This window comes from Vicugna pacos, chromosome 11 (assembly GCF_048564905.1).
Source record: "Vicugna pacos chromosome 11, VicPac4, whole genome shotgun sequence".
NCBI classification, from domain to species: Eukaryota; Metazoa; Chordata; class Mammalia; order Artiodactyla; family Camelidae; genus Vicugna; species Vicugna pacos.
In genome coordinates, this window is record NC_132997.1 from 83,604,870 (window position 1) to 83,632,633 (window position 27,764).

Sequence of the window (27,764 nt, forward strand, 5' to 3'; positions counted from 1 at the left end):
TGCAGCCTTACAACAATTCTGAAAGTTCTCACCTATTTTTTCCTATTTTCACAAAATAGGAAATGAGTGGCAAGTGGGCAGAGCCAAGTCTATCTGATAGCAAAACTGATGTTATGTCCGCTAAAAACAAAACAAAGCAAAATAAAACAAATGCAAAATCCTGGTTCCTCATCAGATTCTTAATTTAGCTCTGGTTTGGCCTTTAAGTTTTTTTAGGATGTCAATGTCTTGTACAGCCAAGGGGAACTGAACTAAAACATTAATTCATTATATAGCCCAAGGGCTAAATAATACATACTAAGAAAGTTCAGTAGGGGAAAATTTCTAGGAGGTAGCCGAAAAGAAACAATTTGCCCTATAACAGGTGTTTCCCAGCCACAAAAACTTAAATGTTAATCAACTTGTTCCAAAGTCATAACCTGACTTCAGGTCTAAGAAAAGTAAATGAATGTATAATACTAATATATACATATTATTCATGAAAGTTCACATTGTATCTTCACAAGCATTATTTCATTTTAAGTATCACAAGAATTTGGGAGTAAATAGGGGTAGTTGTTTTATTTATTTGTTGCCTGTTGAGAAAACCAAGGACCAAACTTGCTGCAGGTCACACAGCTATCCAGTGACCAAGCTCTGTGTTCACTTCATTACTTGCCTCTCACTGGCCCACCCCAATGTCCCTGCAGCTTGATGACAGCCAGGACTGACTACGTATCTGTGGGGCCCAATGCAAAACAAAAATCAGAGTTCAAAGTGTATCAAGAATTTCACAGGGTATTAGGAATTTCAAAACAGCAACTGCAGATTATTAAACCAAGTATGGTGTCCTTCTAATAACTGCACATGTGGCATGCCCAAGAAGCTGGCCCTGATGACACCACTGCAAATTAAATTGTGAAATCAACAATTCAAGGAGCTACTAATTGAATAAGGCAAAGGGTATGGGTGTATTAAAAATAATCACTTCTCCAGGAAGCACAGCAAAAGTACCTGTGACATGCAATCCAGCAATCCAAGCTCTATGATCATAATCACTCTCCTCTAATTATTCAGAAATATATATAGGAAATGCATTTTGGTGGAATAAGATAAACACGTTTCTTCCCAAGTTACTTACTGAACACATTAATATGCATTTTTCCCAAGTGTAATGCACCAATATGCTTCAAACTATGATAAGATGAAGGCATCAGAAAGTTCATTCAAGAGCAGGAAAAGCATCAAATTAACTTGTAGCTTTCAGCACACTTGCTCTATCTGGTCTCTGCTTCCAGCATGCCAGTTCATAATAAACAACTTCAGGAAGGGAGCTTACACAGATGCTTTCACAACAGAGTGAAGAGCTGAAATAGGAGCTTGACAGTGCTATCAATGAATAGCAGATGTTTGCAAGGAAGCTGGGATCTTCAGTTTGAATTTCCAGAGTAACATGAGCTTCTGGAATGTAGAAAAGCTCACTGTTGTCAGTCACCTCTGTAGAAACCCTGAACACCATACCGTGGAACTAACTGGGCATGCGAGACAGCTCCATTCCTTATGAGGGAACAGGAAAGAACCAGCACGTTGCCTTCTTGTCCTGTGATCCCCTACTTTGATCTTACTAGAAAACTTCTTAAAACTGGGATTCTTGCCAAGAAAATTCCAGAAATCTTTTTGAACAAGGAAATGTGCATTTGGGGAGTGAAGAAGAGAAGGAAATATTCCTACATGAGTAAGATGTTTCTTTCATTTTTTTTCTCCATTAAAAATAAGCTAAATGTGTTCTGGGGACAGAAAGCATTTAAATCAATCAAACACGAATGAGGAAAAAGTTACACAAATGTCCATTTTATTCTTCAAAACAAGTGTGTATAATTTACAATTTCTTTTTGTACATCAGTCATCATCTACTCCATTTGAACATGAATATAAATAGTTGCTTGTCCTGGAGTTCAGCCAATCTGTATTTGAATCCTCAATAGCTACTTAATATCTGGTTGCGTTTGGTTAGGAATATTAGGTTCTTTTGATCCAGAGTAACAAAATCCAACTTAAGCAAATAGGAAAAGAAACTAGGGTATCTTACTAAATCAAAGAAATAGCTGAATAACCAGGTCATAGGAAGGGTGAGAAACAGGACAGCTCCAAGGATCTCCTCAAATGGACTTGGTGGATCTTCCCTCTTGGTCTTTTCCATCACAACAACTTGGTTTCTGCTGAAAGATTCAATGGAGTTCATGCAGAGAATGTATCCACACTCTGAAGTCTTCTGATACAGGCAATGCTAACTTGAGTGGGTTTTATTGCTAAGCATCACTTGAGGCTCACACACCCATAAATCCTTAAATGTTCACAAATGTCCAGAAGATGTGGAACATGAATACTAGTCCTAAGACAGAAGAGTTACTCTCAGGTTCCTTTTGCTTGCCTGGCTTATTGTGGATGGACAAGAGATAACATAGTTGAAAGCTCGAAGACTAAAAAAAAAAAAAAAAAGCTGTGTACTACAGATGTGCTTAATTTAGACAAGTGTTACCCTGGAGATAATTATAGGAAACAGCACAATATAGTGATAAGGACATGGGTTTTCTAACTGAGATACAGGTGGATTCAAATCTGAAATGACCCACTCCCTGGTCAGCTGTTTGAAATTGGGAAAGTTATAAAATATCTATGAATCTCAGTTTTTTATTAATAACATTTTTCTCTGAATGTTAAAATAATGCAAGTTCTTTTTGGAGAACTAAAAACTATGTTAAGTTTCAAGACATACATTATACTTGACCTGTAATCTCACCCCCTGGGACTGACAGTTAACACTGTGATATAATTCTTGTAAATGTTCAATCTATGCATATATAAATATATATACATATATTCTCCACAATCACTGCTTTAACTGCATGCCACAATGTTGAAGTTTTGCTTCATTTTCATTCAATTAAAAGTATTTTGCTTGGTGATTTCCTCCTAGACTCATTAATTATTCAGAACTGTGTTATATTACTCCAAGTTTAATGGATTTCCAAGATATCTTTCTGTACTGATTTCTAATTTACTTCTGTTGTGGTCACAGAACATACTCTGTATGACTTCAGCCTTCATAATTTACTAGAAGTTGTTTCATGGTTCAGCATGGGGTCCATCTTAAGTGTCTCACGTGCACTTGAAAGGATTGTTTTCTGCTCTTATTGAGTGCTGTGTTCTATAAACATCAATTAGCTCGAGTTAGTTAATGGTGCTATTCAAGTCTTCTATATCATTACTGTTTTTCTGCAGCAATTATTAAATCAAATTTTAGAGTAATGTTTTGAAATCTTCAATCATAATTATAGGTTTATCTACTTCTCCCTTCAGTAATGTCAAATTTTGCTTTATGCATTTTGAAACTACATTGTTGTGCTTACACATTTAGGATTGTTATGTTTTGTTGATGAACTGACCCTTTTATTAATGTGAAATTTTCATTTTTACACCTGGAAATCTTTCTCATTAAGAAGACTACTTTTTCTGGCATTACACAGCTACTCTAGCTCTCTCATGATTACTCACTGTATTAAATACATTTTAAATATATTTTTAGCCCTTTTCATTAAATCTCTCTGTGTCTTTTTATTTATAACGTGTTTTTTGTAAATTCAGTGTAACTGGATCTTCTTTTTAAATCTAGTTTTACAATCTCCATTTTAATTGTTATTTAGTTATCAGGAGTGTTATGTTTAAATTTACTATCTTGCTTTTTATTTTCTGTACATCCAATCTTTCCTTTGTCCCTTTTTTACTGCCTTCTTTGGAACTAACAGAACATTATATTTCATTCTAGCTCCACTGTGGCTCCTTAATTATACATCCTTGTTCTGTTTTGTTAGTGGTTGCTCTATACTTAAAATTTGCACATTTAACTTATCACTTATCTATCTTCAAGTAATATTATACCCCTTCATGTACAATATAAGAACCTTAGAACAGCATAACTCTGTTTCTTCCTTAGTCCTTCATGCTGTTGTTGTCATACACTTTAATAATTTAATACAAGGCATATTATCCTGAGGTTTTATGCCAAGTCCCTCTCCTACAAACAGTCTATAAAGGTGGCAATTTTCAACATCCTTACTAACCTGTTGGAACTGTCACATTGCAAAATTTGTGCCAATGTGATATTTATCAAATGATATACCCTGATTGTTTTATTTTTCACTTCCCAAATAAAATTTTTGAGGCTGAGCATCTTTTCATTATTTATTTGCCATTGTGTTTCCTGTCAGCAGAATGTCCATATATTTTATACAAATTTCCATTGAATTGTTTCTTTTTCTTGTTGATTTGTTTATTTATTTATTTAATGAATTTATCCTCTATTTTATGCATTGCAAATATTCTCCCTGTCTTCAGCTTGCCTTTGACTTTGTTTTCTGCATTTTTAGATAAACAGAGGTTTTGTTGTGTTTTTTTTTTTTTAATTTAGTGAAGTCGAATTTCTGAATATTTTCCCTTATGGCTTGGACTGTCTATGTCACTATAATAAATTCTTCTCAGTTCTGCTAAAATAAGTAGTCTTCTGTATTTTCTTCCTAATGTTCAAAAAAATTGCTTTTCCCTAGTTGGTTTTTAGTCTGTTCAGAATTTAACTTTGTAGTCACCTTTTATCCCTCTTCTTACGTACCCTACACAAGTACATTCAGTGCTCCATCCCCTTCCCTAAGTCCAGACTTTTTTATAGTCCAGATAAGTGATCACCTCCTTCATGAAGCTTTCTTTGACTTCTCCAACCCTCAATGATTTTCCCTCCTCAACTTCCTAAGATACTTATCACTGAACTTGGATAGTAATTTATGCCTATGCATGACAGTGAATTAGACAGACACAGCATTCAGGCAGATCATCTTAATGAATTAAATAGGGCCAGAATTAAAGGCTGTAAAGAGAGTGGGGTCTGGACTAGCACATGTCTTTTCTCAAGGGCAGCTGCTACTTGTCTCCAGCCAATTATTTCTATTGGTACAAAAGCTCAGTTGCCAGATCTACATTTTTTCAAACAGAACCTAGGAATCCAAGAATTTTTATGTGAAATGTTCTGACTTATAAATACTGCCAACTCATTTAAAGATATTTTAAAAGCATTGTATGTGTGTGCTTGGAGGGGTGAAGGGAGTTAGCTCCTGGTCAGATTCAGTCATACCACTTTCAGTCTCTAACCTCTTGTTTAATTGCTGCTATTTGCCTTCAATTAGATCATAAAACCCTTGAGAAAGGAACACCCATTTTGTAACCACAACAGAAGCTGTTACAGAGAAAAGCCTATGATAAATGCTGGATAAACCGTTGACTGACTATTGATTGACAGGTGACACCATATGCATACCCTGAGCCAAAGTACCCTCCACAATTGAGTACTAGGGAGAGGGCTGGAGGGGATCCTACACTGAGGCACTATGGCCAAGATGCTGCCCATCCAGTGTGTGTCATCCTAGTGAGACACACACACACAGAAAATAGATCCTCCCAAAGTCAAGGTAGTCCTTCCCCAGGGATGGGATTCCAGGTTACATTCTGGACACTCTGCTGGGACTAATTCAAATTCAAGAGCTGTTAAGTACCAGCAGTCTCTGTAGTACAAAGCGCAGATGCCCAGTTCTCAAAGAGGCAAACAGAGTTGTAGAGAGAAACAGAAAAGGCTTTCAATTCCTTTGTCTTTTATGAGAATAAAATCCTGACTCTGAGTAAAGTCATAGCATGGCTATTGTTGTTTATTCATAGTTCTGGGTCCTCACTCTCAGAATCACCAACTCCATACTATCATGTTTACATGTAGCCTAAGGAATGAACCAAAGGTCCGTCTCTGTAGTGAAGGCAGGCCTGGACCAGATTCAAAGCTTTAGTTTATACCTCAAGAGCCCTGGCTGAAGTGCCTAGCCTCTCTGACCCTCTGTCTTCTCATCTGTAAAGTAAAGTAAGAACAATCAGATTGCAATTCCTTTTCAGTGGAAGCAGCAGTCGTGTCAGGAGTGGTGAGGAGCACAGACTCAAAGCAGGCATGAATTTGTACCTACCAGCTAAGTGACCCAGGGAAAGTCACTTAACTAACCTCTCTGTGCCTGAGTTTCTACACCTACAAAATGAAGGCAAATAATAGAACTTAGCCCACTAAGTTGTTCTAAAGATCAAATGACATTATACCTATAAATCTTGCTACAAATAATAGGTTTCAGTTCATGGGTGGGGGAGAAATTGGTAGACTGTACAGAATTACTATGATAGGATCTTTTATTCTAGTCTCCAGAGCAGTCAGCACCGCCAGGGTTTGTTTCATCATTGTTGTGTTGTTGTTGTGGTTCCTTCCCCAGGATTGCAGGGTCATGTGAAAGATAACTTCTCAGCAGGATCTATTTCTGTTAAAAGCAAGTGTGTTCACTTCTCTGAAGCCACACAACTTTCATGCTTCACGCCCACTTGGAAATAAGCCTAGGCAAAAGCACTAGGAAAAGTGGAAAAGAAGCAAATCCTCAACTATGCTTAAGACCTTACATACAAAAAGTCCTAAAGTTTTCTAAAAGTGCATTTCTGAGCATGTTCCTCCACACTGCAGGGTGTCTGAATATGCCTCTATGTTGCCTTCACATCTCTGTAAATGTGGAAGGTCTGTGTGTGTGTCTGTCTATCTTGTGCTATGTCTACACATGTGAGCTCGTGTGTGTGTCTCTGTTTATAACTGTGTGTCTCTCTATGAAAATGCCCGTGCCTGTGTGCATGTGTCTCTGTGTCTGTCTGTGTGTGTGTGTCCTCTTTTATGATGTTCTAGGATTGTGTCTCTATACCAGGATATATGTCTATATGTGTGTCAGGAACCACAGTTTCTAACCATGGGTGTGTGTGTGTGTGCATGTGCACATGTACCTCTGTCTGTGATGTGTGAGTCTCCCGTCAGGGTTGTATGTGTTATCTATTTTCTGTCTGTGTTGTGTCTGTCAGTGAAATTCCCTATTTGTATCCCACACCAAATGGGCCATGTACATGTGCATTTGTGTGACAAAGGACAACTTTAAACCACTTCAATTTAGCCCATCAAGTTATTCTGTGCTGTTGTCAAACCCTTGGAAAACACAGGCCATTGGCTCTCAATCTATCCGCATGAGTTCTGGGGACCTTTTAGAGAAATACTGATGTCCAAACTCCACTTGCAGAGGTTATAGCTGCCATTTATTACTCTGCAGTGGAGTCCAGATACGAGATCTTTGTGAAGCATCCAGACAGTTCTAATGTGCGGCCATGGTTAAGAACAACTATATTAGGCAATTGGACAGGCCTCTGAATTCTCCCTAGAAAAATGCAGGCTGCTTTCCTTGCCTGTGACATCAATAATATCAGGAGGAGAGGCAGGGAATTGTGAATAAATTATCCAGTGCAAAAAAGGACAGATCTTCACTCTTTCTGAGGAGGCAGGCACTCTACCACAATGGACCCTGTGAGTCAGCAGACTGCAAATTAACCTATGAAAATAACTGAGGAGGAACTCTGCACTAAGCCCAGTCCTTCTTCCATTCCAGTAGACATTTGTTCCCGTTTACATGTATGTCTGTCTAATTTAAAAGATGTAGTGCTACCTTAATTTCTATCTAAACTCACCATTTACTGGAAATATTTCACAATCCAAAGGAGGATTTATTAGCATAATAAACCAAGTGCTTCACAAAAATTTAAATGTATTTTTGAGCATCCTTTACCACGGAAAAGTGTTAAAAGAGGAAGGGTCCAGAATGGGACAAAAACTCTCATTTCTGGGAGTGGAGATCTAAAGATGAAAATGAGAAAGAATCCAGTAAGAGGAGGGAAGGAATAAACACTCATATGCTTGGACTCTGGGAAGCAGAGCCACCACATTCCATAAGATGCTTTTGTACAAACTAGAGAAAGGTAGAAAAGGGAACCCTCCTACACTGTTGGTGGCAGTGTAGTTTGGTGCAGCCGTTAATTGAAAACAGTATGGAGATTCCTCAAAAGACTAAAAATAGACTTACCCACTGCTGGGCAATCCCACTTCTGGGCATATATCCAGAGGGAATCTTAATTCAAAAAGACACATGTACCCCACTATCAAAAAGACACTACATGTACCCCACAACAGCACTATTTACAATAGCCAAGACATGGAAACAACCTAAATGTCCACCGACAGATGACTGGATAAAAAATTGTGGTATATTTATACAATGAATACTACTTGGCCATAAAAAATAATAAAATAATGCCATTTGCAACAATGGATGGACTAGAGATTGTCATTCTAAGGGAAATAAGTCAGAAAGAGAAAGAAAAATATCATCTAAAAATTAGAATCTTAAAAAAAACAAACAAAAAAAAGACAAGCAAACTTATTTGCAAAATAGAAACCAACTCTCATAGAGAACAAACTTGTGGTTACCAGTGAGGGAGAGAGGTGGGAGGGGATAAACTGGGAGTTAGAGATTTGCAGATACTAACTGATATATAGAGAATAGATAAACAACCAGTTCATGCTGTATAGCACAGGGAACTACACTCAATATCTTGCAGTAACTTACGAAGAAAATGAATATATGTATGTTCATGTATGACTGAAGCATTATGCTGTACACCATAAACTGATACAACACTGTAAATTGACTATACCTCAATGAATATATATACATATATAGAAAAAAATTAGAAAAAGGCCCCCTTGGCCTAGAATTGAGACCCCCACACCTTCTGGGCAAGGTGCTTTGTGATTTAAATCCTGCTTAATGAGGTGGGAGCCTGTGGGGGAGGATCTTATGGAGGGAATGGCTATTCCTCTACTTGCAACTCCTAGAGAAAGGCTCTGAGAATCTGAGGACCATCCACCCATGTAGACAGATTCACATTTAGGCAAGAGAGAGGTAGATTATCAAACAGTCCTTGGGAAGCACTACTGCAGCTGGCAGAGTACCTGGAGCTCAGCTGGCCTCTCTGAATATTTGTTGAATGAATAATTGAATGAATGAATGAATTGCTCTTTAGCAACCTCATGGACCTAAATAGGCAATTCAGACGGCTCTCTCAGCCAATTAAAGGAAGCACAAAAAGTTGACAAGAATACTTTCTGAGGTCACTGACTTTCTCACCAGAACCTTCTTGTACAGCAAAATACGCATGGAGAAGTTAAGAAATATGCTGCTGTCCCCATTGAGAGAAAGGTGAAGAAAATATACAACCCATTATGTATCCAGAGTGCATTCTAAGGTAAAGTTAATTTTAGAAGATGGGTGGATTGCCTGGAGAAGTTTAAGGCAGGGAAGACGGAAGCCTCACAGAATTTTAGAGCAGGAATTGGCCCTGGAGACTGTCCAGTACAGTCCTCTCATGTTGTAGTTGAAAGTTCGGTGCCCAGAGAAGAAAGTGTCCTCCAGTCGGTCAGCCAACTGGTGGTGGACGGCTACCGACCCCAGCTTATTTCATCATCATCTGCTACTCTTTTCATGCTCTCCACTCCATACCTTCCTCGAGAGTGACTTGAGCAAAGCTATTTGGAGGTGCAAAGACAAACTGGCTGAGCCCACTAACCAGTGTACAGCCCTGGGGTTTCTGCTTCCCCGACTCACCCAAACTTTTAACAGAATGATCAAAATGACTCCTCCTTTAGGAATTAAGAAAAACTCCTTTTTTTCCCCAGGCCTGCTATTTGGAACATGGGCAAAATGGTCACAAGCATAATGCAAATCTTATCCTTAGCAGGAAGAGTTTGAGATTACCCTGTTACTACTTAGCCTCTGACTCAGGGTGATAGGGAGTGGGGAAGACCAGGTGCCTGTATTTTATGATGAAATCAAATCTCCTTGTAAGAGTTTGGAAGCAGAAATGTATCAAGTAAAATATTTTTCTCCGTAGGGTGCCCCCTCAAAATTTCCTAGGAGTAGTCCTAAAAATTAGTCATCATTAAAAGTTGTATCAAGCAAACTGCCAAATTGATTCTACTGCCGAGTAGATTCAACAGCCTTTTATCTGCCCCCAAATTCCAGTTATCTCTTACACACCGTTCTCCTTCCACTCCACCCCACCCTCTACACACAAAAGCTTGTAACTGCCTCTCTTGAAAGCAACAGGCTGCCACCCACTGGTGAGAAATTATCTTGGAGAAACCACAAGTTTGGATTTTAAGACACTTGAAAAAGAATTAAACAGAAAGTGACCATTAAAGAAATGTTCCCAGGATTCAGTTTCTTAGGACGGGAGAAAGAAAAATACTAATAAAAGAAATGAGAACATTAAGGCAGAACCTGTAAGAGAAATAATTTTTCCTTGGTGATTCTGCCACTCTGATTTCAGTACCTGCAGGCACAGCATACTCCCACATTCCCTTCCTTCCAAGAAGAATAAAAAGTCTCAGTATTGAAAGACCTTATTTAATCTATACCTCTTGCATCCCCTGTCACACCCACCCCCATCACAATTTCAGTTTGCCCAGTCTGCTCAAATTTTGGACTTGTAACCTTGTTAAGAAGTTCATTCCATGTTTACATATTCCTATTTTACCTTCCTGCCTTGTGAACAGAAAAATCAGTAGAAATTCCAACTAGTAAGCAAAATTAGGGAACAAAGTTATTCTCACTAGTAATCAGAGAATTAAAAATTAAAACATTAAGGAATTGTTTTTCACCCAGGGAAACAGTAGAAATATTTGTCATTGATAATACCCACCAGGTAAATAAAGATGCAATAAAATTAGCACTTTCATACACTGCGTGCAGTGCTATAAACTGTTACTACTTTTCAGGAAAGCACAGTTATATACAGAATTCATGCCCTTTGACCCAGTGCACATATTTCTTGTAATTTTCAGAAGAAAAAATAATACAAGGAAAAACAAGTAATAGACACAAATATATTCATTGCAGGTTTGTTTTGAAATGACCTACTTCTCTAATAGGTCAAAGATATATAACATTGTAGAGTTTGTTTATAATGTTAAATTAAAAAACAGAAAATCAGCCCAAATTTTCCTTATAAGCAGCAGGAATCCCTTCTGGTTGGTTTCACCCCAAAATTATATTAAAACAACATTACAAAAGTGTTCCTACAAAAGTGCTCCATCTTGAAAGAGGTTCATGGAAACAACTCTGACAAGTACTAAAGAATACAGGTTGCTGATCACTTCTCAGATCATACCACTGAACTAGGTAAGAATTTAAGAACTCTAATGAAGAAACCGGTGGCTTCATAAAACTTCTAACAAAAGATCAAGACAAACAGGAACTAATTACATGGGACTAAATGAACTGAGGAGAATGACTGTAATTCTTTTTAGGAACTTTTTATTTGAAACATTGCTGGATTTTTTAATATTTTAACTTTCCAGATTTAAGGAAACTTACTCATAGGCTATCTATGACTCATAGCAATTTGATATAGTATATCTTTGTAAACAAAAGTGAAGAATTTACTTTTTCCCTCTGCCTGATCCCTCCGAATTTGGAAACTCTCAGTGAGTATTCTTATTTTTATGGCAGTGTAGTCGTTTGCATGAGTTGGGTAAGAATCTGTTCTTATAACAGGACACAACTGGAAACACTGGCGACAATACCAAGGATTTGACTAGAATGTCATATTGGAGAGAGATATACATAGACTCAGATATGACCAGACAATTTTAAGGAAGTGCTTGGAAATATAAGCCTAGTACCTTGCTTACAAAGTTCCAGCAAAGTAATCTTAAAAACAGTTTATATGGCCAATCATTATTCTTGCTGTACTGATATAAATAACCAGGCCATTTCAATTCAAACAAATTAGTTTTACCACGACTGTCTGATAAAAAAGGTAGGAGGGGATAATTACGGAGAGAGAAATTAAGTTTGCACCTTTGTAGATATTAGATTCTTATCCTATTAATTGTTTTTAATGTTCTGTTATAAATCTGTGAGCTGGACTGGATTCTAAACTCTTCTAGTTTCCTCAAATATCTGATGAGAAATCTCGAAACTAAACATTTCCAATTTTCTCCCAATCTTCTGATTTGGAATCAGTAAGAACAAAAACTGCCCTTAAATCTCCTTGGAAGGTACTATACAAGGTCCTCCTCACCTTACTCAGATGGCAGCCGAACTTCAGACACTCAAGGTCTAGATACAAGTCTTATAGCTAAAAAAGGCTCCACCTGACTCTGGTCCTATACAAATGCTGGAGACTTAGAATCAAATTCACCAGAAATTGAAGCAGAAGTCAGCTGAAGGAGACAGCTTTCCCAAGATGTCAGGACCAGGATTGTACACCTTTTTCCCACAGTTACTTCTTACCTTATCCTCTCCCTCTTTTTCTTGGAAAGAAACACTCTTATCCAAATTTCTCAGTCCATTACAAAAGGGGGAAACTTACCTAACTGTTGAGCTTGCCATCAGAAACTTTGATTCGTTCTTGACAATTCGTTGTTGACAACATTTAGTCCACCCTGAAAGAAATTTTTTCATTTATCCCTAGTGTTACTGTTAATTTCACCCAGTGTTCCCTTGACCTCAGCTACAAAGTAAGATTTTTGAAGTTTCCCAAGGTCCACCCCATTAAGCCTCCCTGGCCACTTTAAATAGGAACTACCTGGGGATATACATGACTCCAAGATTGTCTCCATAGGAATAATAAGTGCCAATGAACACATGATCAGAAATCTCTCCTTAACACTGGAAGATCTAGTCAAATCCACAGCCAAAGCAGTACCAGACCAAAAACAACAATTTGACTTTTTGCTTAAAGTACTTTCTGACAGTGGCATCACCCTTGATTATCTACTTGCTGAGCAAGGAGGTGTCTTTGTGATAGCAAATACCACCTTTTGCACATGGATAAATACCTCTGGAGAGGCAGAAATTTAATTACACAAAATCAAGGAACAAGCACAACAAATTTCCCCTGACACTCCATGGTCTTTTGATCCATTTTGTTGGTTACCATTATAGAAAGTAGATTTGCCATATTACTTTTAACTCTGCTTTGCATAATTATTTTTAAGGTCTGTACCTGTTGCCTGTCAAACCTTTGTATAAACGTGGTACCCAACAGGGTAATGCTAGATCTGCACTTCAGGATAAGCTCTAGCATTTACAGCCTAGATAGGATATAGACTTTGGATGGGAAATCCCTGAGGATTCTTCCTCATGCCCTTCCTTGTTACTCAAACGTGGCTTCAAAGGTTTCCAATCACTAAGCACTTTCCCTCTGGTGTGGGACATAACAACCAGGAAAGGTCCTTCCTGGTACCAAGGGACAAAAAACACTAAATATGGACAACCTGACTCTTGATCAGGAAAGATTTTGATTAAAAGAAGGCAATGTGAAAATAAATACTCATTTAAAATGGAGTCAGGAAGGGAGAGCTCTCACATACGTACCACTCATTGCTGCCTGCATAACCAGCAGGAAGAGCAATAAACATTATTTTAACATGATAGAATTGGATAGAATTCCTTGTGTAAAATTCTTTGGGTCTCAATTTCTTATCCATGATGATAACAATGTTACATCTCTTCTGATACATGAGAGGGCATTTTCCACATGGGAATCTCATCTCTTGCTTTTAAGAAAAGGAAGACCCTTCCCTGCCACAATGCATTAACCACCACTTGCAGCCAATAAGAAACCACCACCACCTTAAACTCTTGTTCTTCTCCAAATAACTTTCATTCAAAACAACCCTCCTCAATTTCTTCCTGAAACCTAGTAAAACCTGACCTTCCTTTTGTCTTTTAAAACTTGTCTGTGATTCATCGTAGCTTGCCCGTCCAAATTGCAATTCTGTGCTACTTCAGAACAAACCCATTTTGCTCGTAAGATAACTGGCTATTATATTTCCGAGTTGACAAGTTCTATATTCACCTCCCTTCCTCAGTGGTTTCCTCACTCTTGCAGCTACTCCTCACACAAACTCCCAAGCTTTCAGGGCATCTTGTAAAAAGCATAAGATAAAAATATACCCACAATAGGAGGGCAACATCTTCCATTCTTGATGCCATCATCAGAGCAGTTCGTGGCATATGGGTTGTGTTCAGTAAGTATTGATAATGGTGTTGGAGTATTGAGTATAGTTAACGATGGTGGCTATCTCCCTACAGCACTATGAGCATGGGAAGGGTATCATAACAACTCCTTACCCAGAGGCCCGTGGGGGTGGGTAATGCAGAACACCTTACTGTGACAGAGAACAAATCTGGATTCAGAAACCACATTTCAAGTTTAGTTGACAGAGCCAATTTGAACACAGGTTTTCCTGACACTGGATTCAGAAACCACATTTCAAGTTTAGTTGACAGAGCCAATCTGAACACAGGTTTTCCTGACACCCTTCTGGGAATGTTTCCGGCAATTATGAGAAAAGAAAACACCATGAAAGGTACTTTTAGTTGGTGCTAATGTTCTCAATGCCTGGAGAACACTTTAAAATGGCCTTTAGTGATTGCATCCAAGATGTTTTTGTTTTTGTTTACAGGAATTTAAAGTTTCCAGAATCAGCTTAAATTGCAACAGTTCTTTCAGGCTGAAAAGATGCAGAATTTTCTCAAAAACAGAAAACTTCCCCTGAAAAGACCAAAGACCGCTGGTTTCCACCTGCTGTGTGTTTCTAGTCTAAGGCCACTCATGGCCACTCTCACCAGTTTCGGCCTCCTGTAATCCAGCAATCCCTTTCTTCCTTCCATGAAGCTGGGAGGACTATGATTTTGTGCTCTTCACTAAAAAAGGTCAGGCAATGGTACAACAGGGCTTTGTCGTCATTGGTACGGCTTATCTTCCTAGGACTGATCACACCAGGGAACAGTGGCTCATGTACAGGCCACTCTCCATGCTGTTGAGAAGATGCTGCAGAGTTTCCTCCCTGTAATTCCTACGTTGCGGGCCCACAAACAGGGAATCTCTTGGGCAGACTGTCCACTGACATTCTCCTCCCCTTTAGGCGGAAGACGGAAGAAGGGGTGGGGCTATCTAAATTACCCTACAAACAGGATCCTTTAAAGGGAGCCCATCAGAAAGGGAGAGTCCCTGAAAGGAAAGTCAGCCTGCTGAAAATTCACCCTTTCATCTCTGCACTCCTGACACTTTGATGCTTTGCCTGATTTGTGATCAGGGAAACAGGTCACAGTGTCCGCTCACTCTGAAGTTTTTTCAGGATTGGACTTTGGAAAAGAACACGGGGACTGGGTAGGATGGAGCCTGTTCTTGCAGAAGGAAATACCACTCCTGTGGAAAATGGGCAGAGGCTCTACGTCTGCAGCACCTCCTGAGTTCAGAAGCCCAATCTACGCACTTCTTCCAAAAAACTACCTAGCTAGCTTTAACCCTTTCCACACTTGTCTGTCTCCAAACCCATCACCTCTCTTCAGGCTGCTGTCGCGGCCAGGACAGTGGACCAAGGCTTAGACGTGTGTGGAGTCTCCTGTCAAGCGCAAAACAGATGCTGACAGGCCTTAGCTCCTCCCGCTCCAGGCGGGTGGCTTGGCCTGGGTACCGACCGCGCTTGCCTTCGGGCTCTGGGCACTCTTGGGCTCCGCAGTCCGTGTCCTCCTTTTGGCCCCCTTAGTAGAGGCAGCTCATGAAGAGAGGCAAAGGAGTGGCAGGAGCCAGGCCTCGTGGCTTTTGGTGAGTGAGGGAAGTCCCCTGGGGGTGGGAACCCTGGTACCACGCGACCCACCAAGAGCCGCCGCCTCAGTCACCCGGGACCCAGAGGACCCAGAGCCCCGCGCCGGCGAGGAGCGCGCTCAGCCTGGCTGAGGAGACGCCGGCCGCACCAACTTTTCCCACCGCGGGAACCGAGAGGAGCGCGGGGTTGGCGGGGTGGGGGAGTCCTGTACCGGAGGGGGCGGCGGGAGGCCCTCCGCTCGCCCGCTGGGAGTCGGGGCAGGTGCTCAGAACCCCAACTCCATCCAAGTGGGGCCGCGGTGGCAGCGGGCGGAGGCGTCGCGGCCAAGAGACCGCCGCCTGCGCCGATGAAGGCGCCGCCGCGCGGGCTAGAGCTGGAGTCTCACAAACTGGACGCGGCCGCCTGAGGAGCGCACGCGCAGCGCGGGGAGCGGCGAGGGGTCCGGCTCGGCGCCCGGCACCCCTCACTGCGCCTGTGCGGACTGCGGACACGCTGGACGCGCCGGATGCGCCGGGCGCGCCGCCGCTGCCGCTGCCGCCGCCGAGACCCCCCAGCCGCTAGCTGAGGGGATCGTGACCTGACCCAGAGCACAGACTGTGCTTCTTCGCCTGGGCAGAAGATAATGTTAATCAGTGATTTGTGTATGCTCCTGCTCCTGAAAGTGCTCCTCTCTCATAACGCACTGCATTCCATTTAAAAGAACATTTTCCTACTGGCCACCTTCTACAGGTTTTGCGGGCGTGTGTTTTGGTTTCCTCAGAACGCTGCAAACTTCTTGGAGACAGAAAGACGGAACTGCGAGCTCCAGGAAACAAGGCGCAGTGTTGGATTTTTCTCACTTTCGCAGCCCTACTTTAAAATGTGCCGAACACCAAGGATGAGACACAGATACCCCAGAGGTACCAGTCACATTGATCTTGTTTTCACCTTCAGGCGGAACCCAAAGCTGGTGATATGTTCCTTTTATGACTTGAAATGAACCTAAATGAAGTTAGCCAACTTCAGCTCAGTTCTAGATTCTCTGCCACTGATTTGTAAAGTATCCTTGCGCAAGCCACCGCTCGGCTGAGCTTTAAAATGATAGGGGTTGTAGAGGTGATAGAGCCTCCTCCAATATCTAAAATTTTGAATTGTTTTATCATATCAACCCAGAACCTCAGCTGATTTAAAAAGTTCAGATGAAAATCTATGGTGGAGGAATATGTTTTAAATTACTAAGTTTTTAAATTAAAAGCCAAATTTTTTAAATAGGGCTAAACTGTCTTGAAATTTCTGAGTCCTCACAGACTTTTTAACACAGCTATTTCTACATAGTAATTGGACGACAGCTGTCTATAACTAAATTAATGAATACCAGGATGATTAATACCTATTACAAACAATAATAATAATATAGTTCAAATGTGTGTGTGTGTGTGTTCCATTGCCATTTCTGTGGTAACATCACTGAAAATTTGACCCCTGTGTCTATGACAGGTCTACCTTGAAGATAGTATAGGAATTGTTCCTCATCGAAGTTTCCAACAGGATTTAAGAAAACTTCTCTTACACAAACTTTCCCAAGGCAGAATTATAACAAAGTTCCCTGACTCATAATTCTTAAGAGCACTCCAAGGTAAGTAGGAGTAGAAGGGGAGCAGTCTTCTCAGCCAATGAAGTTGAGTGTGTAGATGTTTAATAGAGTGGTGTCTGACATTAAAGGAACCTGGCATTTCCACCCTTTTGTGGCCCTTGACTAATGGCTCGTCCTTGGAACCTAACTCTGTCCCCTTCCGTAAAGGTAACAACGTCTGGTGGGCTCTGGCCTCTACATAGGAGAGAGGACAATGGAGATTCTCCTTCCCCTCAGATTACAAGTGTTCTTTGTGAAATCCAAGCCAGCCATTCCCCTCTCCTCAGAAAGCTTTGCAGGATCACTTGCTTAATGCCTTCTCTTCATGTCCAGCTTGCCTCCTTCCCAACCTGGATAAGTATGCTGGAGTTCTTCCAAGAGAGGAAGAGCAGATGAAAAAATAGAACCAGGATAGATCCCTAGCCAAACATGGGACTGGGAAAAGCAAATAGAAAAGGGATAGGCAAGAAGAAATCAGAATATCTGAAGGCTATTAGCCAATACTTATTTTGCCTTAATATGCTTACATTTTAGTGTAGGACCATTGCTGCTTTAAAGTGTTTTTCCAACATGAAGTACTTCCTGTGGAAACTTGATGAAAATACAGCTCATTTTCCTCCCTACAAAGGTTACATCTCCTTTCATCCTGAACTAACATGCCCCATAAATCCCCTTGAAGAGGGGATGGTTGAGATCCATTTGAGAGGAATTCACTGAGGCTTCCTTGGGTTTTTTTCATCTCCAATTTTAGTTTTCCATTTAATCAGAAAGATCTAGATTAAATTGGTTCCAAAGTTAATTGATTGGTTTTTTATTTTTATGGATACTACTGTTACACTACTTTTTGATTCATAAATCTCTGCTCCCTTATTGCCTCTGTCAATAGGCAGAAGGTTAAAAACACCACTAATTCCCCCAGACACATCCCTTTTAATAAAAATACCAAAGAAATAGCTTAATCAGCTAGAGATGTACACTTTTATTCATCAAATTTATTTTCATCCTGTCTTCTTATTAACTCATGATAACCTCAGTTTGGTTCAGTGAAACTGTTTGGTGAAAAATAGTTCAGTCACTGCTTAGTGACTTTATCTTCAGATGAATAAGTTGGTTTTTTGTTTTGTCTTCTTTTTTATCAAGAAGGCTCTGTAGTTAGATAGTGCTGATGGCAGCTGACAATCACGTGGACTTAAAGCCCTAAGGCATGCTGTACCCTCAAGAGCTTCCTCCAGTAGATTTACTTGACAATCAGAATCCCAAGACAGTTCAGGGCTGTGAAATAAACCTAAAGGCAATGGCATATCTAATTCCTGTGTCTCTGGATAAGAATGATGCAAAGATGAGGAAAACAGTGTTAAAAGATTTTGAAAAAAAAAATATTGGGAGAAATATGATTGAATCATAGGATGAGTAATAATTTTTATCACAATTATTAATTATTCTTTTTCATCATCTGTACCTATGTTACCAATTAGAATGCTGTGCTAACTCCTAAGCCCTCTAGTATATGAGGGTGTTTGCAACAGGCTTGTGGATTTGCATTGCATTTTCGGGAGGTGGGCTTAGTCACTGGAAGTTTAGATACGAACTGTAAAAAGAAAGAAGCCCTATCCAAACCTACTCCCAGAAACCATCAAAATCATTCGTTGACAATCAAGTCTGAATGTCAGTCACTGCCGCAGCCTGCTGTTAACTTTATTTGCTTTCTCTATATCCTTCCTTTTAGAAATTGTTCTTCTCAGATTCCTCTTGAGGGGAATTGTGGGGGAGTGTTAGTCAAGGGGCACTGCCTTTTCCACTGGAAGAGTGGGAAGGTGGTACAACACAGGCCAACTGGAGGCCATTCTTAGAGACTGGATTTGGATGCTGGGTGAGGGAGGGTTTCTTTCCTTACAAGATTACAAGAGGTAATGATCATATAAGCCAAGATCTTATTCTTTTAAACAAAAAAGACAGAGACTGTCAGAGAATAGAACCATCAGGTAAGGGGGTGGGAATTAATTCTTTATTTTTGATAAATATAAATTGAGTCCCTAGATCCATCTATCCTGAAAAATTGGATTTATCTAATAAATTTCTTTTTCTTATAAAAAATCTAAATATGGATCTGTAAGGGTGAATAACTCAGATGTCTGCACAAAATTAAAAAGTATATAAAACTTCAGAAAATTCATGAAAGATTAACTCTTAGATAATTTCATAATCATGGACCAGTCCAAAATTTCTAAGAACTTAAATCATTTCACCATCTATGTTGATTATGGTTCGTGATTGTGTTCTAAAGCACTGCAAAAATATGAAGTGATTTCAGAACCACCTTTGGTAAATGTTTACACACATATATTTGTCTTGGAAGGCAAGATGCCTTTGCCCATCTCCCTGGCCCCCTTTTTTAAAAAATGAAAATCCGAGTCTGTTTAAGATAGAGGGTTTTACCAGAAGATGGAGAGTTAGTTGAAGAAGAGAAGAGTGCAAAGCTTTTCTGAAGGCAGGAAACAAAGTCCCCATTCTGGGGGAGGAGAGACAGCTCTCCATCCCTGGGCGGGTTAAAGTAGGGGTGCTGAGACATCTCCTAGGCAGGCTCTAGAGAAGAATAGATGCGAAGGTCAGCAGGATAACGCCCCCTGTACCAGGGACCCAGCCTCACCCCAAAGTATGGCATCCCACAGAATGAATCAATAGGAGAGCGCCCCCTATAGGCATGGACACTGAGGATATCAGTAGCCAGCGTGCAAGGAACAGAGGGGTGCTGCCTTCATTTTCTGGATATTACCTACATCTCAAGTTGCTAGAATAGTTCTGTGGATGGAGGGGGCCACCTAATGACTGAAATTGAATTTGCATCTAGTCCAGCTGGATGATACATGGGGCTTAATTATGTTGATTTAAATGAATGAGTAATATTTCTTACATTCTGAGCTAAGAGGCTACCATGCATAGCCATTATGAGTACTGGCTGTAATGTCTGCAGTCCCAATCTTTGATAATTAGAAATCCACATGTGATAATTGCTCTAACACTGGCATCATCACAAGTGTCTACTGAAGACCATTGGATATCCACAATACCCTTGTCTCATCCCAGCCTAGACACCAGGAAATTATGGTATTCTTAATATCAGAAATTAAATACATGTATTTTCTTGCATCTTTCCATTAAAGAATCAAAGATGTGAATGAAAGAGAAACTGATTTTCAAACTTATATCAAGTTTAGGCATGCATGATGGGACCCATTTCCTGTAATCCTTGCCAACACTTGTAATTTGTAGACTATTTAGTATTTACCAACACAACATCTGCCAATTAATTAAGGGCTACTGCTTCTGGAAAGGCAAGGATCTTCTGGCCCTTACAATCCAAATCTGAGCAAATAGGTAAAGGTTGTGTGAGGGAGGAGAAGGAAGACACCTTAACAGGGGAGTTGAGAAAATAATTTTCTCATGAGGACTAGATCCCGAGGGGGAGAGAAGAACAAATGTCAATCACCTCCTCACTCAATACAGTCCTAGGACACAGTATTGATTTATTTCTTTAAGGTGAATGTGATAACTTTGACCTGCCCCAGGATGGGAGGTGCCAGCCTCTCATGCTTGTCAATCTTTACTGAAGACTGAGGATTAACTGTGATGTGCATCCCATTCTGGTTTAATGTTGATACACAAGAAAATTGTTTTATTTCTCCACTACATTTGTGGACAGGATTTCTTGGTTGGGAGAAGTTTTTGTTTTTAATTATATTTCTTCCAACACTTTCCACATGCAGTCAGTGATTGCCACTTTGAAAAGGTGAGTTAGAAGTGGGGAAAGGTGTGTCCTCAGTCACATTTTTCTCTGAGGATGTAAATAAAGCGGTCTTATAAACCAGAGGGAAGTGTCAGTATGCTCCCAGCATTCTGTCTTCTACTCTTCTTTTGTCTGCATGTTGAGGAGGGGATGCCTGTTAGACACCTCGCACATTTCGTAGAAGGTGACGGGTCTCTTCAAGGTGGATGATAACTAGAGATAATAGAGGTCACAGATCTGGATGTCTTCAAAAGCACATAAACTCACGTGTTTCTCTGCTCACTCTTGAGAAGTTAAGGGCTGTGGGAAGCTCTCTGGACACACGCTGTGTGGTAAGCATATGAAGATTGCATGCCTCCTCCTCCCTGAGTTTCACAGAGCTCCCATTTTGACAGGTTGTCGAAGCTGCACTCCAGTCACTTCCAATTCCTTATGAGAAGAGAGCTTGTCTTACCTGCTTGTCGAGACCCAGTCACCCAGCTCTTTCTTGGACCCATTCACTTACCACTCAATTAACTATTTGTTACTTGAAAGCAAAATAGCATAGATAGTGTGCATCCTTGAATTGCTGCTAGAATTTAAACCCAGCTCTGGTGACTTTTAGGTGGGAACTGTGTTCTCACAAGTAATGACATTAATGATAATAATGCTTCAGAAAATATTTGCAGTAGGCACATTATTTGATGAATTAAATGTATGTGGGAGTAACCTTTACCTCTTCATATTGCTTGATTTATATCTTTTTAGTTGTCTTCAATATTATTATTTTATTTAATAGACAATATATCTTAATCATTTAGGAACTTTCTCTTCTCTCCTTCCTTATTCTTTAAGAGCCAATCAACAGGTTTCTCGAGTGTCCTAAGACCAGAAGTCCCCATTTCCCTTAGGTTCTCTAGAAAAGTGAAATGATCCACAATAGACCAAGAAAACTAATGCACTGGCCCCTCTCTGCCACCTTGCACAGAATGAGCTGGGTCTGACTCTCCAGAAAGTTCCACTGTGTGCAGAGATTCCACAAAGGGAACCCATAAAGAAGTGGGCCCTTCTCTTAGAAACCCATTTTACTCTGGGAATTTAAACCATGATCCCAGCTCCCCAGCAAACATCTGCTGTTCATTGATAGCGCCATCTGGTATTTCAGCTCCTCACTCTGTTATAGAAGCTTCGTGTGGCTGCCTCCCCAAATTAATTATTCTATAACAACTTGTTTTCTGGAAGCACTTGCCAAATAGGGTAGTTTTGCTGTAAGCTGCTAATTTGATGCTTTGCCCCATGCTTGAATGAGCATTCCTGTGCCTTTCCTTGGTCATGGTCTGAAGCGTTTCAAGCCATTATATTTGAGGAAGTGTGAGGCAGGGGAAATGCATACTAATGCCCTGAGCAAGTGGCTTGGGGAAAAAAAATATGTTTATCTGCATTTCACAAGCTCATGAACATGAATGGCCTAATCTAAATAATTTATTTAAAGGGATGATTATGATGATACAGGCTGAGCTATACCTGTCATAGGAGCTTAAAAAGTGCTTCCTATGCTCCTGGAGAATGTCATTCTAAGTGAAGTAAGCCAGAAAGTGAAAGAAAAATACCATATGAGATTGCTCACATGTGGAATCTAAAAAACAAAAACAAAAACAAAAAAACAAACATAAATATAAAACAGAAACAGACTCACAGACATAGAATACAAACTTGTGGTTGCCAAGGGGGTGGAGGGTGGGAAGGGATAGATGGGATTTCAACATTGTAGAACAGATAAACAAGATTATACTGTATAGCACAGGGAAATGTACACAAAATCTTATGGTAGCTCACAGAGAAAAAATTTGACAGTGTATATATGTATGACTGAGAAATTGTGCTCTACGCTGGAATTTGACACAACATTGTAAAATGATTATAAATCAATAAAAAATGTTTTTTAAAAAAAAGGGCTTCCTAGAGTAGTGATTGCTTTTAGTATAGCCATACCTTTGACCCCACTCAGCAGTTTCTTCAGTTATTGATCTCACCATTCAATTTGCAGCAGTGCCATGAAGCTCCATGCCATGGCAGCAGCCAAGTCTGGGGGATGCCATGAAATGAGCACTGTATGGGGTCACTCACTAACCAAGTGAGGTTCAGTAAGTCACCTAGTCACTCTGGGTCTCTGTTTACTCCTTGGTAAAGAAATTACCTGACCTGTCACACCCCAAGTTGTTGTGAAGCTCAAATGAGATAAAAGTATCAAGACAGTGCAATCAGTAATGAGCAATATGCACATATTACAAAGTTCACCCATTTATATCTTTTTTACAGCTCAGATTGCAATCAAGTCGGGTACCTGTTGCTGCAACTCTGGAGGAAGATGCTTAACCTGTAAGTCTGTGTGGTTTAGGGACAAATTGTCTCATCCCACACCAAACTCCTCTCTTCATAATACTGTATACTTTTTTGAGTATTTGGCTACACGATGGCAGTGTGATTTGGCACAGTGGTTCTTCACCTTGGTGACACATTAGAATCACCAAAGATTCTTTAAATCTGCCAATACCCAGGCCTCAAATGAACAGAATCTCTGATGGAATGGCCCAGACACCTGTATTATTTTTAAGTGCATCAGTTGATTCAAATACACACTGAAGAGTGAGAACTGCTCATTCAGAGGAGTCACACACCCTTGGCTCCACCATTCTGCTGACTGTGACCTCCGGCTGAGGTCTCTGAACCTCAGCTGATGATGTGTAAAGTGGGAAGGGAGACTTGACAGCTTTTAGAGTTTTTGTGAGGAAACTGGATCAGTTAGGTCAATTGCCCAGTCCCCGAGAAACTCAGTCGATGTTAACTGTTACCATTTATGTACTGACTTGTATTGTGTACTCTTTCCCTGAGCGTAATTGTGCAGGGGGGAGGAGAGGTGTCCACATCTGAAGTGTAAATTCTTGAGGACAAATACATAGTTTACATGGTTTACTTTTCTTCTAAATCCCCTTCAGTCCTAACATAGCTCTGAGCATATAGTAAAGAGGTATTTAACAACTATAGTAACTATTTTGATTGATTTATTGACAGAAAGGAAATGCGAAATCATCTTTGGCTCCGTCAAGGATATGTAAAAACATCAGAAGTGCATTCTAGTAGACTTACCACAGCTTTTGATAAAATCCAAAGAGCATTTGATAGCATCTGAGTCTAAGTCACAGAAAATTTTTTCTGTTATCAAACTGTGAGTCCATCAGCTTAGATATTACATTTAGAGGACAGTTATGTTTGCCCCGGGGCATTTCATTTGATACAGGGCCACAGGAAGGAAGCTGCATCAATTGTGAAGCTAGGACCTGACTTTCATTTCTGAAAGAATTCATGTAGGTATCAGGTTCTAGAAACTGGGATGATTGGAAGGCAGTCAGTATAGGTCAGGTGCTTGGGTGCATGAACCTGGGAATTGAGTGATCTCGTGAAAGTAGACTAGACAGTGTGTGGGAACAAGGTGGGGAACCAGAGGGTGTGCATTACTGTGTCAGAGCAGCGAGGCGCTATTTCCATCCTTTCTGGCTCAAGCCCAGATGGGTCTTAGAAGTAGTGCAGGGGGATCTGTGGAGCCAGCTGTGGCAAGGGGAGAGAGACACAGCAAGGGAGGGCAGGCAGAGGGGCTGCACTCTCTCTCAGCTAGACATGCTGCATCACCAAATGAGCATCCCTGCTACTCTCTATGTTGTGTCGGGCAATCCGCGTGAGTTAGAGCAGACTGGTAGCCTGCAGACATATTCTCTGTAACCAGTACATTCAGTTCACACAGTGTTTTAAAACATAGCACAACCAACAAGGTGTTACTCTAGATCTCAACAGAATTCAGCAACTTCACCACATTCTGTGCCATCTGCCTGCCCCTGTATGATTTTGAGTTTGCAAACTCAAGTTAAAGCCTGTTGATAGTCACAGAGAACAGCTGTTGTTTCTGTCAAGTGTTGTCAGTGAAATGCTCTTCATTATTGCATGTTCCAAGTTTCATTCCCGTGTTCTTCAAGATTCCCACTCCATCAAGGTAATAGTAATTCAGACCAATGAAAGAATAAAGATATGGTTCTTATCCTGAGTCATTGGTTACAGGGCAGCCAGAGAGCTTTGGAGCCTGGGATCTGGGGGCCCGAGGTGTTGTACAGAAGCACGTGGTTGTAAGAAATCAGCAGCAAACTGGAGGTCAAGGAAGACTAAGGCCTTAAAGTCGTGGGTTACGATAAGTCAAGTCAAAACTCAAATCACCTATGCACCAGGACATGAACCAGAATGGGAGGCAAACCTTGCCTCCCTCAGAGGTCTCTGTGTACCATCTAGTAGGGCTGACCATGGGCATGAGATGATGTATGTGACGGTTTTGATATGTTCTTTACCTGGAGCAGAAGGGCTGTCACCAGCTCAAATTTCAAATATATTTCTAGTTTTAAAAAGTGGCCACCCTTTCTATTTTCTCTCTCGTCTCAGCAAAACCACCTTTGTTGGAGTAATTAGTCACATAACTAGGTCTGATATGGGAAAAAATATAGAGGGTCATTTTGAAAGAGATGATTCTCTGAGCTGATGTCTTTCTACATATTTCTACTTACTGGATTTCTATTAATACCTTATTACCCTGTAACTATTTTCATAATAGATTTTTAAAATTTTGATTTTTACTCATGACTCTTATAGCATGAAATCCATGATTGTAACACCACAGTTTTGTCCTTTTTACATTCCCTTCCCATTTTTCCCAAATGTACCATGTATTATATTATGTCTGTAATGTAATACAGTTGTGACTTTTTGCCATATACTCTGTCATAAAATTTTTCTCTTAGAAAAATACTATTTTTATATTGTCTTCAACAATGTTTTTCTCTGGCAAATTTATCTTTGACTGATATTAAAATGGTGTTAGCATAATATGCATATACATTTGTATAATATTTATTTACATGAACATAACATTCAATTGCATTTAGCTAAGATAAATTACCTTAAACAGATTAAATTCATGAATACACGTTTCAGTTGTTTCCAATTGTTTGGTTTTTTAAAAGGCTTCTTACTTCTGTGTAATTACAGTCATCCCTTGGTATCTGTACGGGATTGGTTCCAGGATCCCTACAGACACCAAAATCTGTGGATACTGTAGTGTAGTAGGATTGCCCCACCATATCCACTGATGAGGAACCAGTGGATATAGGAGGCAGGGGTGGGGTTGGGCGTGGGGCAGCTGACTATATTTTCTTAGGGTGAATCCCATGAATTGGATTACTAAATCAATGATCCTGATAATAAAACAAGACTTGTTTGGTTTACAAAGAATTTCCCTGTAAGTTTCAGATTTCAGTACTCCAACTTACCAGTAAAGTGGGCAAAGTACAAATTATTTCACCCATTATACAGGCAGAAAAACTGAGCCAAAAAGAAGTTAAGTGACTTACCCAAGTCAGGTGAACCACAGTGGCAGAATAAGACCTAAAATAAAAGTCTTCTAGTTCTTGGCTTTTCATTCTAAACAAGAAACATTAAGGAGAACTTTTTGTTTGGCTTTATTTATTTATTTATTGTCATTATAATTTCCCAAATTTATAATTTTTCTTCTTTTGTTATATTTTGGAGAAAGGGTATCAAGGGAGGAGAGAAGACAAATTTCGTTTAGTGAATTTCAGTAGTAATACAATCCAAAACAAAATAATGATGAAATTTACAATAATAACTAACTATAATAACTGAGCCCTTTAGTATTCCAGGCTCAGTGTTAAGCGATTTACATCAGTGGTGTGTGCTGGGGCCAGCAAGTTGATTGTGTGGACATCATCCCAACTTGAAATGGCCCAGGTGGAGCAGGTGGAGCACTTACACCATGGAAATCAGCAAATGCTGACCTCTCCACCTCAGCTGGAAAAGCTGATTGTTAAACATTTACTGGCACACCTCATGAAATGAATTATCTCATTTAACAGATCCAAACAAGTCTACTTTACAATAAGAATCTTCATTCATGGGTGAAAAGACTGAGGCCAGAGAGGGTAAGGTGTTTCCTGGTGTTAAACAGCTATGAAGTAGCAGATATGGAACCGACATCAGGCAGTCTGATTCCAAAAATTAACATTTGACCACCAAGCATTACTGTTTCGTATTCATCCAAAACCATGCAGATAGTTAGAAATATTCTGAGATGACTGGGCAGATTCTAAGTTATGGATTTTGTTTGTGCTTGATTTTCCCAAACTGAAGTGGATAATTAAGGCTCAACTGTGAAAATACCTTACTATTTTCCACCAGTCCCACTGTGACCCTATGAGGAAGACTGATGGTAAAAACAAAATACGAAAAAATTTTCCACTTTTCATGAACAAGTCGTGTGTTTCAAGGGCATGAGTATCTTGCCCAAAGTGACTAAACGAGTCAACAGCCCATATGGCCCCCTCAGTCCATTAGGCCCCACTGATTCCCATGATGAGTGAGCTGAAAGCCTCAGGCTTGTGACCCAGGTGAACAATGGAGAAGGATGCTCAGCCCGTTTCAGCAGTGAAGTACCATGTAACTTGACTGTTGTATCTGGTATTGAAAAAAACATAATTTCCTTTATATAAATCACACTCCTCCCTTTAAAGATAGTAGACTTATTGGTTAATATTGTTGTTCTTCATGCGTGCCTTCTATGCCAGTGCTAGTTGTTCAAGGGATGTTCTTTGCATACTTATTCTATTCTGTTCTTATTCTAGGTTATGTACATAAAACTGGCTTATTACTTTTGCAGATATAGAGGAACATCAGAATGTAAG

General features: G+C 40.0%; 2 long non-coding RNA genes across 2 annotated transcripts; one reads left to right on the forward strand and one right to left on the reverse strand.

Annotated features, from left to right (window-relative positions):
* Positions 1-1,814: 1,814 nt before the first annotated feature.
* On the reverse strand, positions 1,815-15,952 carry LOC140699846 (uncharacterized). The gene is made up of 3 exons (XR_012078102.1): positions 15,807-15,952; positions 12,349-12,421; positions 1,815-2,198 (listed from the first exon to the last, which is right to left on the reverse strand). It is a non-coding gene; the product is annotated as an uncharacterized lncRNA (long non-coding RNA).
* Positions 15,953-16,085: 133 nt separating this feature from the next.
* Positions 16,086-23,634, forward strand: LOC140699425 (uncharacterized). The gene is made up of 3 exons (XR_012077588.1): positions 16,086-16,494; positions 17,072-17,210; positions 23,290-23,634. It is a non-coding gene; the product is annotated as an uncharacterized lncRNA (long non-coding RNA).
* The last annotated feature ends 4,130 nt before the right edge of the window (positions 23,635-27,764 follow it).